A 14,988-nucleotide genomic window follows, 5' to 3' on the forward strand; every position below is an offset into this window, starting at 1 on the left:
CCTTTGAAATTAAGAAAAAGTCAATTCTTGACCACATTTTATGGCAGGTTGAATAATAAGTAAAATTCTCTGCTTTCCCTTGTGAGTGTATGTGTTTAAAAGGGTCATAGAGTTTGAAATCCATTTTCAATTCTTTCAATGCTACCATTGTCTGTTTATTGAACGCTGAAGAAGCACCCAACTTGTCTAATTTAGGATCTTGATAAGAGTTCCAGTCACCTCCCAACACTATATAGCAATTATTGTATGACTGTAAAATGGAATAGATTGAAGCTATGAAATGATGCTGATTAACATTAGGGGCATATACACATATTAGTACTATAGGTTTATCATAACATTTGGATGTGAGAAGGACCAAACACCATCTACCCTCCTGATCCATTTTCACATCCCTAATATCTCCCTGAAAGTGATTCTTAACTAAAATTGCCACCCCTGCACTATTTGTTGTTCCTTCCACCGTCACAATCTTCCTAACCCATTTCTTATCCTTCACTGACTCCCACTGATCATTAGTCATATGTGTTTCTTGTAATAAAATACAACATGCTGATGATTTGAGAAACAAATGAAAAAACAGCTTTCTTTTTTTCATGTTCTGCAGTCCTTTGACATTCCAAGATTCTATTATCCACATTTAACGTTCATTAGAAATATAACTCGATATCTAATCTCTTTGAGCAACCTTAGAATAACATAAGTTGGCATATCATCAATTGTATGGAAGCAAAACTGCCATCCTATCCCTACCCAGTGCCTACCCACTATTCCTCTGGACCAGGATGAACATAGATTTTTTACATTACTGGAAACCATATGAGTAACTAATCTACTAATTCTATTATTTAACAATGACACCCCATGCAAAAAACCTACAACAACTACTTCTACATCTACAAAGCCTAATTCTGACATTCCCTACTAAACACTACTTATAGGTAACTACAGCTCTGTACATATTTATGGATATACAAATAAACTAATTGTACCCTGAGATTCTAATGTACTTCAATTCACTTCAGCTTTATATTCAGCAATAGCAAATAACATTCTAATTTGTTGTTCTATACAGTATTAAATATTAGTTGACATAGAAAGCAGACAGTTATTTAACATTTCCCAACATCCTGTATCTACTGAATAAAATGATCTAACTACTTTAATCTGCTTTGTTCTTCCCCTACAACTTACCTACTAACATATTAATATTGAAAACCAATGCAGTTCAAAATAAAACTATAATGGCACTTTCATTTGTAATAATCATATGTGAATAAGAGAGGAACCAAGGGGTTAAAATAAAAAAAAAAGAGAAAAAAAAAGGCATGAAGGGAGCACAGCAAAAGGAGAAGAAATAAGAAAAAATGCCTTAAATTACACATAAAAAAGTAACTTCTTTTATGTTCTTTTATTATTATATGCACATTGTTTAAATCTGATCAACTAACCATTTTTACATCATTTATCAGTTAGAAATAATACCACCTATCTACAGGAATAAAGGAAAGGAGTAAAGAGAAGGGAGATATAGGAAAAAAAAAGAGAAAACAAATATATATAAAAAAAAAACTACAGTACCTTATTCTGCCACTACACATAACCATCTCCTTTTTTAATAAACAATGTATTTCCACAGCATTTACCTGCATCACTTTGACTTCACACACTATCTTACAGTGCTTTTCCTGCAAAATAAGTCCAAACAGGTTTCTTTTTACTTCGCCAGCAGTTCCTCTTTCTTCTCAGCTATTTAAACTGTAAAGGCAGTTCAATCAACTGGAGCTACGAGATAAGATAAGAAAATAAAATTCCAGGCCTGCTACAAGAAACAGAACAGACAAAGGATTTTAAAGCCTCAGATTGTCATAAATGAAACATCCCATTCTCCCTGGTGCTGCAGAAAGCCAAAATGGACTGTTCACATTTCTGAAGATGGGAGAGCCTTAAAAATCTTCAAAAAAGTAGGTATTGCTTCTTTCCTTGTGCTTACAGAGTATTTAATGCCATCAACAGTAAAAATTAGGTTATTAGGATATTTCATTTGAAATCTGATATTTTTGTCAATCAGAAACTTACAATATGGAGCCAGCATTTGTCTAGATTGCCTTATTTGTGTTGGTAAATCCTGTGCTATAGAAATTTTATTATTTTGCCACATTATAGATCCACCAGATTTTTTAATAGTTAACAGTACTTTGGTCACATCTTGGTAGTTCAATATTTTAACATAAACAGGTCTGGGTATATTTGAAGCTTGAGATTCTCTGTATGCTCTATGGACCCAATTCCTAAGTCAAAGTATGATTAAAGTTCATGCAATTAGTATTATTTCACTCTTTGATGTCAGCCAAAAGTGCTCTTCACAGCACCCTCAATATGTCCAGTAATGACTCATTCTGCAGTTCATAAGGGGTTACATGAATTGGTAAAATATCTAAATACAATTGTAATTTTTTTTTTTATAAGACCCATTGCTCCTACTATTATCGGAACTGTCTGGGTATCTTTCTTCCATATGGCTCTCATTTCTGACTTTGTGTTTCTCTCTACGTAAGACACTGTCGTCACTGGGTGTGGCGATTTCAATGATTAATGCTACTTTTGTCTTCTTTTCTTGGACCACTATATCTGGTTTTCTAGCATCTATCTTTTGAAATCATGGTAATGGGTGATACCATGTGATATAAACCATCATTTTCTATGATTCTTTCTGGCTCATGTTTCCAATGTTTTTCATTAAGTTCAATGCCATAATGTTTGCACAATCTCCAGTGTAACAGTCTCACCACATTATTATGCCTTTCAGTATACAGTCTCTCTGCCATTAGTGAGTCACAACCAGAAACAAGGTTTGTGACTGTTTGCAGTTTGGTTTTACAAAACCTGCATTTGTCTGTTTCTCCCGCATGTTCAAAGGACTTTGTAAACCAGCATGTATATAGCCCACTATCTTGGACTGTCAATATTAGCCTTTAATTTCTTGGTTTGAACTCGCCTCTCCCTAACCATTCCTGTGTTTGTTCTTGATCGACATGAGGCTCGTCCAGAAATTTTCTATACTTGCAACTATATTTATGTTTTTTTCCACATTTCTTGCCTTGTCGTCTGGTCCTTCACCTTATATTATTTCTTTTATTTTTGGCACATTCAGCTGCTGCCTGGCATTTATTCACTCCTGTTTTAATTTCCCTTCCTGCTTGATGCTGATATGCTTCTGCTTAATTAAGCAGAGACGTCATCTTAGATTTATTCTCCTCATGTTTCAAAAGTTTCACTACATTTAGATCTTGTGAGGTCAGTAGATATGTGTGGAGTCCCACGATTGTAGATCTATACATGTAATCAATTTCAAGGAGGCCCATCCCTCCTTCAGAACGGGGAATATATATAATCTTGGTATACATTGATTTTTATAAATCATTTGGTAAGCATGAAGCATCTTTCTTGTTTTAATATCCAGTCTATCCAACACTTTTTGGGGCCAGTCAATCACTCTAAAACTATAAGTTAGGACAGGAAGAGCAAATTGATTTATAGCTTGGATCTTGTTCCTAGATGTCAATGCTGTTCTCAGGATTAATTTAAGTCTTCTAAAGTACTCTTTACTGAGTTTTATTCACATTTGTTTGTGTTTTATTCCTGATCCTTCATTAGTTCCTAAGTATTTATACAGTCCGTCTTGCTCAAGTTCTTTTATATCACATTCTTGTCCCAAACTGATGTTTTCCTTGTGCTGCAGTTTTCCTTTTTTAAAAATTGTTTTTGTACATTTATCAAGACCAAATGACATTCCAATATCATCTGAAAATGTTTTGACAACCTGCAGCTGTGCTTCCAGTTCCTCATCTGATGAGCTATACAGTTTTAAATCATCGACAAAGAAAAGATGAGAAGTCATTAGACTTTGTTGTTTTCTAGGAGCCAAATTGTAGCCATAGCCTATGCTGTTAAGTAAACAGCTTAATGGATTAATGGCAAGACAGAATAGCAATGTTGACAGAGAGTCACCCTGGAATATCTCCCTTTGAATTTTTATCCCTGGGACAATAATCTGTCCTTTATTGAGGCTTAATTGCAGAGTGGTGTGCCATTGCTTCATGGTTACTGTAATGTAGTCAATCAGTGTAGGATGTACCTTATACATTTTTAAGCACTCTTTTATCCATGAATGTGGGATACTATCAAATACTTTTTTTGTAGTCAAGCCATGCCATACTTAGATTCTTCCCCTTCTTGCAGTTCTCCACTATAACTTTGTTTAACAACAAATGATCCTTTGTTCCATATGACTTTCTTTTATTGCCCTTTTGCTCTACTGCCATAATTAAGTTTTCTTCTAAATGACTATAAACTGTCAGTGTCAGTTCCCGTGTATAGTTTATACGTTGTTGGAAGACAAGTTTTTGGTCTATAATTTTTAGGGGAGCTTTCAGGTTCACTCTTAAGTAAGAGCATTGTTTTTCCTGTTGTTAACCAGTGCAGTGTCTCTTTGGGGTGTGCATATAAGTAGTTCTTACTCATGGCTAAATCCTTGTGCAAAGAAGTTAATACTTTAAGCCAAAAGTTAGGTATTACATCTGGGTCTGGGATTTTCCATTTACAGGCTTTTCTTAACTTTGTTTCAATCTCTCTGGCTGTTATTCAATCTGTGAATCACCACATGATCATCCTCTGATAAATCACTATTCCATCCTTTTTTACAAGAGGCAGATATGTATCTCTGTTTTCACGAACTCACATGGATTCTTTACTCCAGGTTCAGATCCCTCTATGACTTGAGAGGCCAGTATCTTTGCTTTTCTATTTCTGACCCTCCCTTTTACAAGAAGATGTGGCTTTCTTCATTTGAGGCAGATGTAGATCATCTTGCTAGCATGTCCTAACATCAGAGCGCCACAATCCCCACAGTGGGTACTAGGAGTAGTATACCACATGACGCCCAAGCTCAGAGATGTGGGAATGTCCGTAGCTTAAATGCATTACAACCAGATCCCTATGTGATAAGATGGATAGCAAACTGTTAAAAGGACAACACCTATATGGTGTGAGTAATAGGTGTCTCATCAAAGAGTATGAATGTAGCCAGTGGTGTCCGACAGTGTTCTGTGCTGGGACCCCTTTTGTTTGACATTTACTTTTCTGACCTCCAAGCTGCAAACCAAGACCCCTGGCCTGATTAATCTGAGCTTACATATTACAACAAACTTGGAGTGATTGTGAAGTCAAGTAACCACCTGACACCCAAACCCTCCAGCAAGAACTTTTACTGGTCTACACCTGGTGTGCTATCAATGGGCTTGTATTAAATGATGAAAGTGTAAAATGGTAACATCTGGTAAACCATCACTCCCTTCCAGCATACAGCATAGACAATACCCCTCTCCAGAATGAGAAGGCTGTTGGAGACATTGGTACTTGTGTTGATAACTCCCTCACCTTTCATCATCACATAAAAACAGCGGTCAGAAAATATTTCTACTTAGTGCAGCTGATCACCAAATGGACATCTTCCAGATCCAAACAGATTGTTGTCAAATTAGATACCACACTGATTAGGCCAATTATTGAATAAAATGCCCACTTTATTATGTACCTCAGAAGAAACAACAAATAACTAGAAAGAATCCAGAGGCTCCTAACTAAGAAGATCACCTGTTTAAAAATTCTAAGCTACCAGAAAAGACTAGAAGCATTTCCCCTTTATTCAGTGACTTATAGACTCCTGAGGAGGAGATCTATGCCTTTTTTAAGTCATTTCTTGGCTGAGTGGTCCAGAATCTTTTATGTCTCCGCAAATTAAATAGATAAAATAAAACAAGGTGGAGAGAGAGGTTGGCATGCAGCATCTCCCTGGTCTACAATAGATTCCCACTGTAAAGTAAGCAGTATCATACATTATTTTCATTCAAATGAGACTAATACAAATGTATTTATTTATTTTACCTTTGTTTACCAAGAAAGTCTGACTGGGTTTAGTAAACTTTAGAGCACAAATTTAAGAACTATCTGACTTATTTTTCAAAAATACAGTGTAGCAAATTTCCTCTGTATGCCATTGTTTCTGAGTATAGACCGTGCTGCTTTTTCCCAACATTTTGTATAAATCATTTCCTGGTGCACTCTTTATGTGCACCACTTTGCCAGCCTTTGCATATGCAACAATTATTTTTTTCTGCATTTGGAGAATTTTTTACAGCTCTAAGCCAAAGGCAAATTGAAATTGCAATGCTTCGCAATTCATTGCTTTTAATTTTACAGCTAAAATGCAGTAAGCTAATTTTTGCAGTTTAAAAATTTATCACAGATTTTACAATATTCAAGACCAACTTCAATATTTTTCACCAGTATTCTAAAGTACCTGCTTCATATGAAAAAAAAAAAAAACATTTCCCAATGCATTTCTTTTAGCAGGTTAGTCATTCAGTATCTACACTTTTGGTTATCAATCTTTCAGCAAGTTACTATGCACTTCTTTTGGTAAAAAACTTTCAGTAGATCTGTTTCACTTTGTCAAAACATTCAACAGTATTTATGGTTCTGCCAATGTTTTCAGTGCAGTTTCTTTAAACATGCCTTAAGAACGGTTTCACTTACTTCACTCTCAAAGTTTCAATTTAATAATTGCAAATTGAACAGGGCTTCTTTGGGAAGGCTGTTCTTTACCCCTTTTTCAATACACACTCCTAGATGAACCTGTTAGACTAACAGTAAATCAGAAACATATACATACTTTTTCACTGTGGCTACCCATAACAGAAATTACGTTTTCCCAAAAAAGAAGTGGTACCTCAATAAGTGCACATTTAGACTTCTCTTTCTACAGGTGGGGAAAATAACCCACAAGCTATTACCACTGGAGGCAACAATATAAGTACACAAAAGATTATAGTTCTGTATATCTTTGACCAAACTTTGCCTGTCACAAACCAACAGTGCAGTATATTCAAAAACTTGGAGACGTGTTGTCTGTTTACTGTGCAAGTTATTTACAGCACCAGCATATTATCTTGAGGTCATTTCCAATAAATAAACACATTATGCCGGGTACTCATAATTCACTTCAGGCACACTACTCAAGAGCCAGTGCATATAAACAGCTCACAGTTCAGTGCAGGTAAAATGAATCCAATGTTCAACCCTACAGGGTTAGAGGTCAAAGTGCTACAACCACAGGTTAAGCAGTAGGATCATATAAACAATACTAGGTAAGCAGTAATGGGGACCATAATAAGCTTAACTATATACACATTTATATAGATACACTTACAAGTTCTTCCTACCATTTTCAAGCACTCTGTGCATACCTCTGAAATAAGCCAAGCCATACATGACAACTCAGATGGAAATTTGCATCTACCCATCCAGTTATCAACACTAGCCTTAAAGGTAGCCACTAAAGTAATACTTTATTTGACTCCTGAAGAGGTAGTTTATTCTAACAGTCTGGCATACTTCAAACCTATCCCTCCAGCATGTTTTGTGTATTTGTTGGTATAGACTTAGGAAATTAGAACAGAACTTTGTAGAGATGCTAGTTTTGCAAACAAAAAAGGTCAAACAGAAGTTTTATGGTGAGACAGATGTCACATTGAAGCAGCTGGCACACAGTCATTCAGTATAAGTTCACTCAGGGTAATTTATTGGGATAGTCAAAAAATGTATGGTCTTTAATGTTCTTGGTTAGAAATCGTTGTGGCCTTTTAATTATAGAACTTTAATTGGGCATGTATATGCTAAAAAGTGTGGGGGTAGGTGATGATGGGTCTGATAAGAGGAGATTACAGTGGTAGGATGACTTCTTTAGATACTGAAGATATTTCCTTGCCTTGGAAATTAACTGGACCAGTTATGATTTCCTGACTTAGGTGAATAGATAACAACAAATTCCCTAAGTTAATGTTATAGTAATCCACAAACTGAAGAGCTCAATCTTCTCCTAATATTACTTTCCCACATCATCTGGAAGAGGTGAAAAAAAATTGCAAGAGTTCATACAAAATCTAGATCTAAATCAATTCTTTCTAGTCACATATATTGATTGAATGCAAACCATAATTTGTCTATTAGAAATTTAAAATCTGCCTAAATGTTTTGATTCCAGTAAACTAAAATAATTCCCTTAGTAGCCATCAACATCTTAAAAATGATAACCAGCATACTGAGGATTTAAAAATAATTCACATATCTTAAAAAGTTCAGCATTAAATCTGTAGTTGATAAATTGCTTGACTATAGTTAATCTTTTTTTTTTACATCAAGGAGAAATTCTAGGACATGACCTCCACATATGAAACCAATCATTCTTAAGGCCATGGTCATGCCAGCATTATTTATTGTGAAGTGTCCAATCCATGCTAGCTGGGATCAAGTAATTGTGATGGTAGACTTACTGATGGATTACTCTATTTCTAAATGACACAAAGTAAATGGGTCTATTACAAGCGATCACATGCTATATGATTGTCATACACTTGCTCAAATAAATAAGTGCTCAAACTCCTGCTAACTTGATCATCCTTGACTGCCTAGCTCACATAGCCTTATCAGAATCCTAACTGTAACCCTTGAACTCTCCTCTCACTCTTCACTTACTCCCTAGCCCTAAAAGTCTCTTCTAGGTATGCCAATGTGAGAGGTAGATGAGGCTCAACAATTAATTGTCAAGATAGGAGGAGATGAGATAAAAACAGTGGTGTATAATCATTCTGCAGAAAAGCCTCCAGGAATAGATGGTACTCCTGTAGAAGTTTAGATGCTAGGAGGGAAAAAAGTAATAAAGAGCTGAGAGGTTTTGTTTAACGGTATATTAAGAGTAGAGGAAGCACTAACATCCTGGAAGAAAGAGGTGATGGCTATAATAGCTAAAGACAGCAAAAACCCATCTGACTCAGCTTCATACAGGCTCATTTCAATTTTAAATCATGCTTATAAAATGCTTATGTCTATAATAGCTAAGAGAATGTCAAATGTGTTGCCAAAGCTGATAGCTATGGATCAATGTGACTTTCTGGTGGGGAAGCAAATATTTGACAGCATTAATATAATAGTGATGATGATCCAGAGAGAAGCAGAATGTAAGAAAATGCTGCTTTTGTTTGTGAGACTTGATGCAGAGAAGGCATTCAACAGAGTAAGCTTGGATTTTATAAGCAGGTCAATGGAAGCATTTGCATTCCCTGAAAAACTAATAAGGTTAATCAGGAGGCTATATAAGGGATCAGAGGGGAAAATTAAAGTGAGAAGGTTCCTTTCTGATATATTGTGTTTAAACAAAGAAACTGGACAGGGGTGTTTTCCCCTTTGTTATTTACATTATATTTAGAACCATTGGCAAAGAAAATAAGGGGACCTAGAAATTCAAAGATATAATTGGCATAGTAATTATGAAAAGTTGACTTTATTTGTAGACAATATTATTTCATATCTGATAAAATCAGAAAGGACATCTCAGTGTTGTGGAACATTCTGAGACAGTTTCATATCTTTTTGGGATATATAATTAATAAAGACAAAACAAAAGCTATAGTGGTAAACTATTTACCTACACATAAATTGGTTTAGCAATACCCATATTTTTTGGGAACATGATAAAATTAAATATTTAGGAGTGCAGGTTAATAAATATTCTGTTATGGTAGCTAAGGATATGTGAGAAGAGATGAAATAAAAATAATACAAAAACTGAGAAACCCTGAAGCTCTCGTTTATGGATAGGGATAACAAGATACAAGCAGTGGATATGTTTTTAGCCCATCTAGTTTTATATACAGGGTAGGCATATTATTATCCACCAGTTGGAAAGTTGTGGTCAGTAATTAATAAAGAGCTGAAGGATTTTATCTGGGAGGGGAACAGAGCAAGGATCAAGTGGGATAAGTCGATCCTTCCAACAGAACCTGGTGGTTTAGAATTATCTGGTTTGATGGGAGATTTTAGAGCTGCACAGTTAAGGCTCATATACATAACACAGGCAGAAAGCAATAATTCAAAGTAGAAAGGGATGATGATGACTTGGGGAGAATTCAAGAAATAAGGAGAGAATGGAATTTTGGATGCAGATCTTTAAGGAGAATAACAACAGCAATGCAGAATGTTATATTCATAAACTAAGCCAACATAAGAATGGAAAAAGATTTTGCTGATAGCTATGACTGCAATTAGGGGTTTAAAAAATAGGCAAGAGGGGCTGGAATTTACTGAAGATAGCTGGCAAAGGAACCAGGGTAATGAAAGCAAATAACTAATAGAACGGGAGGACACCAAAACGACATTTGGATTGCAGGCTAGTGATTGCCTTCCCTATCAGGGACTGATATCACAGTTTAGGCAAAAAGAAAGGGACAGAGGAATCCTAAGTGAAAGACCTGCTCTGGTAGAGTTTCCAGTCGGATCAGAACAGAAGCTGCTGTTCAAAAAATGTATAGTGAGTAGGGCATATAAAATATTGCACAATAACTATATAATCAATCAGAGGAGGTTAGAAAACATTGGAAGTAGAGATCAGATTAGCAATTCACAAGGAAACAATGGGAGGACATATTTATGGCTCCCAAATATGCAACAGAATCTCAAAGGATTTTTGCTTAGTGTTTGCATAGGTATTTTTATAGCCCAAGCAGACTGCAAAGAATTTTTCCTCGGGTAGATGACAAAAGTTCAAAAAAATACAAAACACGCTTATGCTGCAGAGACTCTAGCTGAAATGATCTGACAAAGTTTTAAAATTTAATAAATGAAAGCAGTTATTACATTTTTTTAGTTGTCACTACTTTGAATTTGTCCATCTGATTTTATTTATTTGCTACCTGGTCGTTTTGAGTTTCAGTTGCAGTGGTCAGATGGCAAAGTTGTAAGTGTGATGTGGAAGGAAGAGATAACTGGGAATATATGTTTTGGGAGTGTAATGAGTTAGCAGACTAAAAATTCCTTACAGAATACTCAGTCAGAAATATTAGGTGAGCAAATTGGTGCAACTAAGGAAATTATTTTTTTTTTGACATGTGGTACATGATCTAAATTGCCTAGACATATTATGTCCTTGTTAAGTTTAATTCTGGTGGCTGCCAAAAAAGCAATTACTAGAAAATGGAAATCAAAGTCAAACCAACTGTAATTGAACTAGTGAATATTATAACACAGATAAAAGAAATGAAAGTAGGGTCTTTAGAAAAGGGTAGGAGCAAACTATATAAAAAATGGAAACTGGGGGAACAATACATGCAGAAACATGTTTTGGAGAAGTGAGGTTTAAGTGAAGTCGGGAATTGATGACTTCATGTAATGTTGAATTTATGATAATTGTATAAAAGTCTATATGTGATGTATAATGTTTGTAGCTGTGAACATGTTAACATGGTTTCTTTTCTTTTATATAAATGTATGATTGCCTATATCTTAAGTGATAATTTAATAAGGTATTAAAAAAATCTCCCTTCCTGCTCACTAAATGTAAAATAACAATCTCCTTTCTTCCCTAAACTTAAATTCCTCAATTGCTCCCTAACACTAAAACTCCCTTCCATCACCCTACGCCTAAAACACCAATCCTCCATTCCCAAACCTAAAATTTCCTTCCATTCCCTAAGTCCCATACTCCTTTGCTGCTCTCTCACCACAAAACTCCATACCCCTCCCTCTAAACATAAAACTCCATTTCTACTCCCTAAGCCTAACATTTTCCTCCTGCTCCCTAATCCTAAAATCCTATTTAGACCTTATATACCATATGTTTGGGAAAGAAAGGACATCAACTAGATATCTGAGTTATGACTGAACTTTGTGTCATTCAGTCTAATCATTTACAGCACAATGCTTCTGTTGCAAAATATGCTGCACACAGCAAATTCAGAAACAGCTTGAAATGCTTGTTCTTCACTTCCTTCAAGAAGTGAATTGGATGCTGCAGTGTCCTGCAGCAATGGATAACCCATAGTTATCATCTGTGCTGTTAAAAACCTAGCAGTAGCACAATGCCCAGGGGATACAAGTTGGAAGTAACATTATGACTTGTCAAAATATTTTGCCGTCATGCTTAAAGTCGTATAAAAGTTACTGAAGTAGCAGTTAATGGGATGAAGTGAAAATTGCGTAACACGATGACGTAAATCCTGTATAAAAGTAAAATCAGAACTACTTTACAGCATTCTAGTGGCTTTTTTATTCTGTATATCATTCCTTCCTTGCAATAACCTTTTTCCTGCAATAGTCTTCTACTAAAGAAACAATATGTGATGTCTTTAATTCTAAAAGGGCCTCTACAGCTATGCTATGCTGTGCATAAAGCTACCCATTTGTAGCACCTTGACATCTGAAAAACTCCAACTCCTGCCTTTCCTGTGGCTCACTCTCACCTGCCCATTTGTTATAGCATTCATTCTTTCATGCCATCTACATTTCCAGTCCTTCTTACCCATATTCCCTAGTTCTGCTATCAAAGATATACAAATTAAACTCTGAAATGAATCACCTATTCTCCAGTAGTTTGCACACACTGCATAAATAATTAAAGTGTCTTGTCATGTTAGTTCTACTGCTATTCATTCAGAACCAGCAAAGAATTGCAACAATTCCTCTTTCCATATTACAACTGATTTCGCTGACTCACTGCTCATCCAGGAATTGCCCCTTCCCCAGAATAACCTTTCTTACTCACCAGTGTTGCCCTAGTTATGAAAAGCATATTTAATATTACATATCATCCTTTTATCTTCATCTTCTTTAAATATGTCAATGTGCCCACCACCAGCTGTGTTTTTTATTACTTCCTTTGCAGCCATATGCATATAGTCTCCTCTTTTGTAACAGCAGAAGTATTGTTGGCAGTGCAGTGGTACAGTGGTTAACATTGCGACTTCACAGCAAAAGGTTTTCAGGTTCAATTCTTGACTGTGGTGCCTCCGGTGTGGAGTCTGCATGTCCTCTCTGAATTTGTGTGAGTTTCTTCCCACATTTCGAAAACGTGCATTTATACCATTTTTCCTGGGCCTCTGCTGAAAATAGGCTCTGTCCTAGTCAGAAATAAATTATTCTCTACTGTACATGCAGTCATTTGTACAAGCTCTTTTTATTACTATGCTTTGTATTCTATATTTTACATACTGTGATCAGTATATTGTACCCCTAATATACTACATTATGAGGGTCCCTCCATATTTTATACAGAGGTGTTTGTGTGCGTGCGTGTGTGTGTGTGTGTGTGTGTGTGTGTGTGTGTGTGTGTGTGTGTGTGTGTGTGTGTGTGTGTGTGTGTGTGTGTGCTCAAAATAGAGAGAATTTGCACATGCACCTGTATACCTTTGGTTCTTGCATTACTTTGACTTTTCATTACCATATAATGTTCTGCATTCTGTTTGCCTGAGTGATATCTGTAAATATATATATATATATATATATATATATACATTAATTTTTATCTATTTTCATTACTGTATGGCATTCTACATTCTGTTCCCCTATTCTTTTCAGAAACAGTTGTTTGCCTTAGCTAAAAAATGTAGTCTTCACAATGAAACAAATGAGAAATGTATTGCTTACCCACATGACAGCTTCTGCCAACAGCTTATTCTGCTATCGCTGAGAGAGAGTAATAAATGGATGACAGAGACTCGGCAAGGAAAAGGCAGATGATCAGTAACAGCGATGGAATTGTCCTGACGTTCATTGTTTACTGGAACATTTTGTAAGGTACAATTCTGCAGACAAAAATTGTTACGCCTTCACATGGATATATAAAATCAGTTTGATATAGTGTCATGCTATTACAGAACTTGAAACTGCATCACAAATCATGAATGTCAGGTAACAGCTCCCTACATCACTAAACCTATTCTCAGATAAACTCCATTCCATTTAGGACTTAAATGTTTACAAAGAGCTTGTCTAGAAACTAAACCCTTGGAAATAATTTTTTTCTGCATTTAACCACTTAGACAGAGCTTGCTAAAATCTGTGTAAAAGGTACCTTTTTCCAAAGCATGCAGGCAGGAAGTGTTGTGCATTTATTTTCATGAAGCAATGCTTGTGGTAGACTATAACTTTTCTTTTATTACAGCTTTGCTTTACCTTACCTCACATTTCATTTCAAGGGCATAAAGCAGAGTTCAATCAGTGCAAATAATGCCACGCGCAATATGTGTAATGATTAAAGGTATACGTGTCACCCAGTAAGAGAGAATAGAGTGTAAAAAATGTCACGCACAATATGTGCAATGATTAAAGTTATGCATGTCACCCAATACGAAAAAATAGAGTGGTAACAAAAAAAAAAAAATATATATATATATATATATATATATATATATATATATATATATATTTAAAGAGAACAGAGTTTGGTCTGCAGTTACTTAGTGTCTGTACAAATTTGCTTTAACAGTGCCACCATAGAAAATAACATTTCTGCTGGAAAACACATATCATTAAAGTAATGCTAAAATAAATGAAGTCAGATATTGTCCGTAGCAAATACACCATTATAAACTTGCCTATTTGTAACAATGATTGAGCAGCAAAGTAAAATCCCAAGAATATGTGGGCAGAATTGTGGTGCTTCTGCTGTTGTTACCCACATTGAGATGTTAGGATTGTTATAAAAACTAGATGCAAGGTGCTTTATTAAATGCTTTTATGTTACAAATACACAGGGACTCATCAGAGTAATATTGATAAAGCACCTCATTAAAAAAATCTTGTGATACATGCCAAAAATTTATAAATTTCTTTTACAAATGTTTTTACATCTGTGCAGCATGAAAGGAAAGAAGTTTAGCACTCCCTTCAATAAGAATGGAAAATGACATCTGTGGCCTTTACAACAAATACATGGCTAAGGTGTTGACACTCACTTTTGGCATACACCCACCATTCTTTGAGTTATGGCTGAAAAAGGTCAACTGACCAGCCCAAGTACATGGTTATCAAATAGCAATAAATAAATATGTAAATTATACATTGTATTATGTTTCATTCAGAAGAAGTCATGTATGC

At 35.4% G+C, this 14,988-nt stretch overlaps 1 non-coding gene across 1 annotated transcript; it reads left to right on the forward strand.

Moving 5' to 3' along the window:
• The first annotated feature begins 14,743 nt into the window (after positions 1–14,743).
• LOC122800615 lies at positions 14,744–14,871 on the forward strand. The gene has a single exon (XR_006364618.1). It is a non-coding gene; the product is annotated as a U6atac minor spliceosomal RNA (small nuclear RNA).
• Positions 14,872–14,988: the final 117 nt, after the last annotated feature.

Source organism: Protopterus annectens, chromosome 4.part0 (assembly GCF_019279795.1).
Source record: "Protopterus annectens isolate FY-2018-M chromosome 4.part0, PAN1.0, whole genome shotgun sequence".
Classification (NCBI taxonomy): Eukaryota; Metazoa; Chordata; order Ceratodontiformes; family Protopteridae; genus Protopterus; species Protopterus annectens.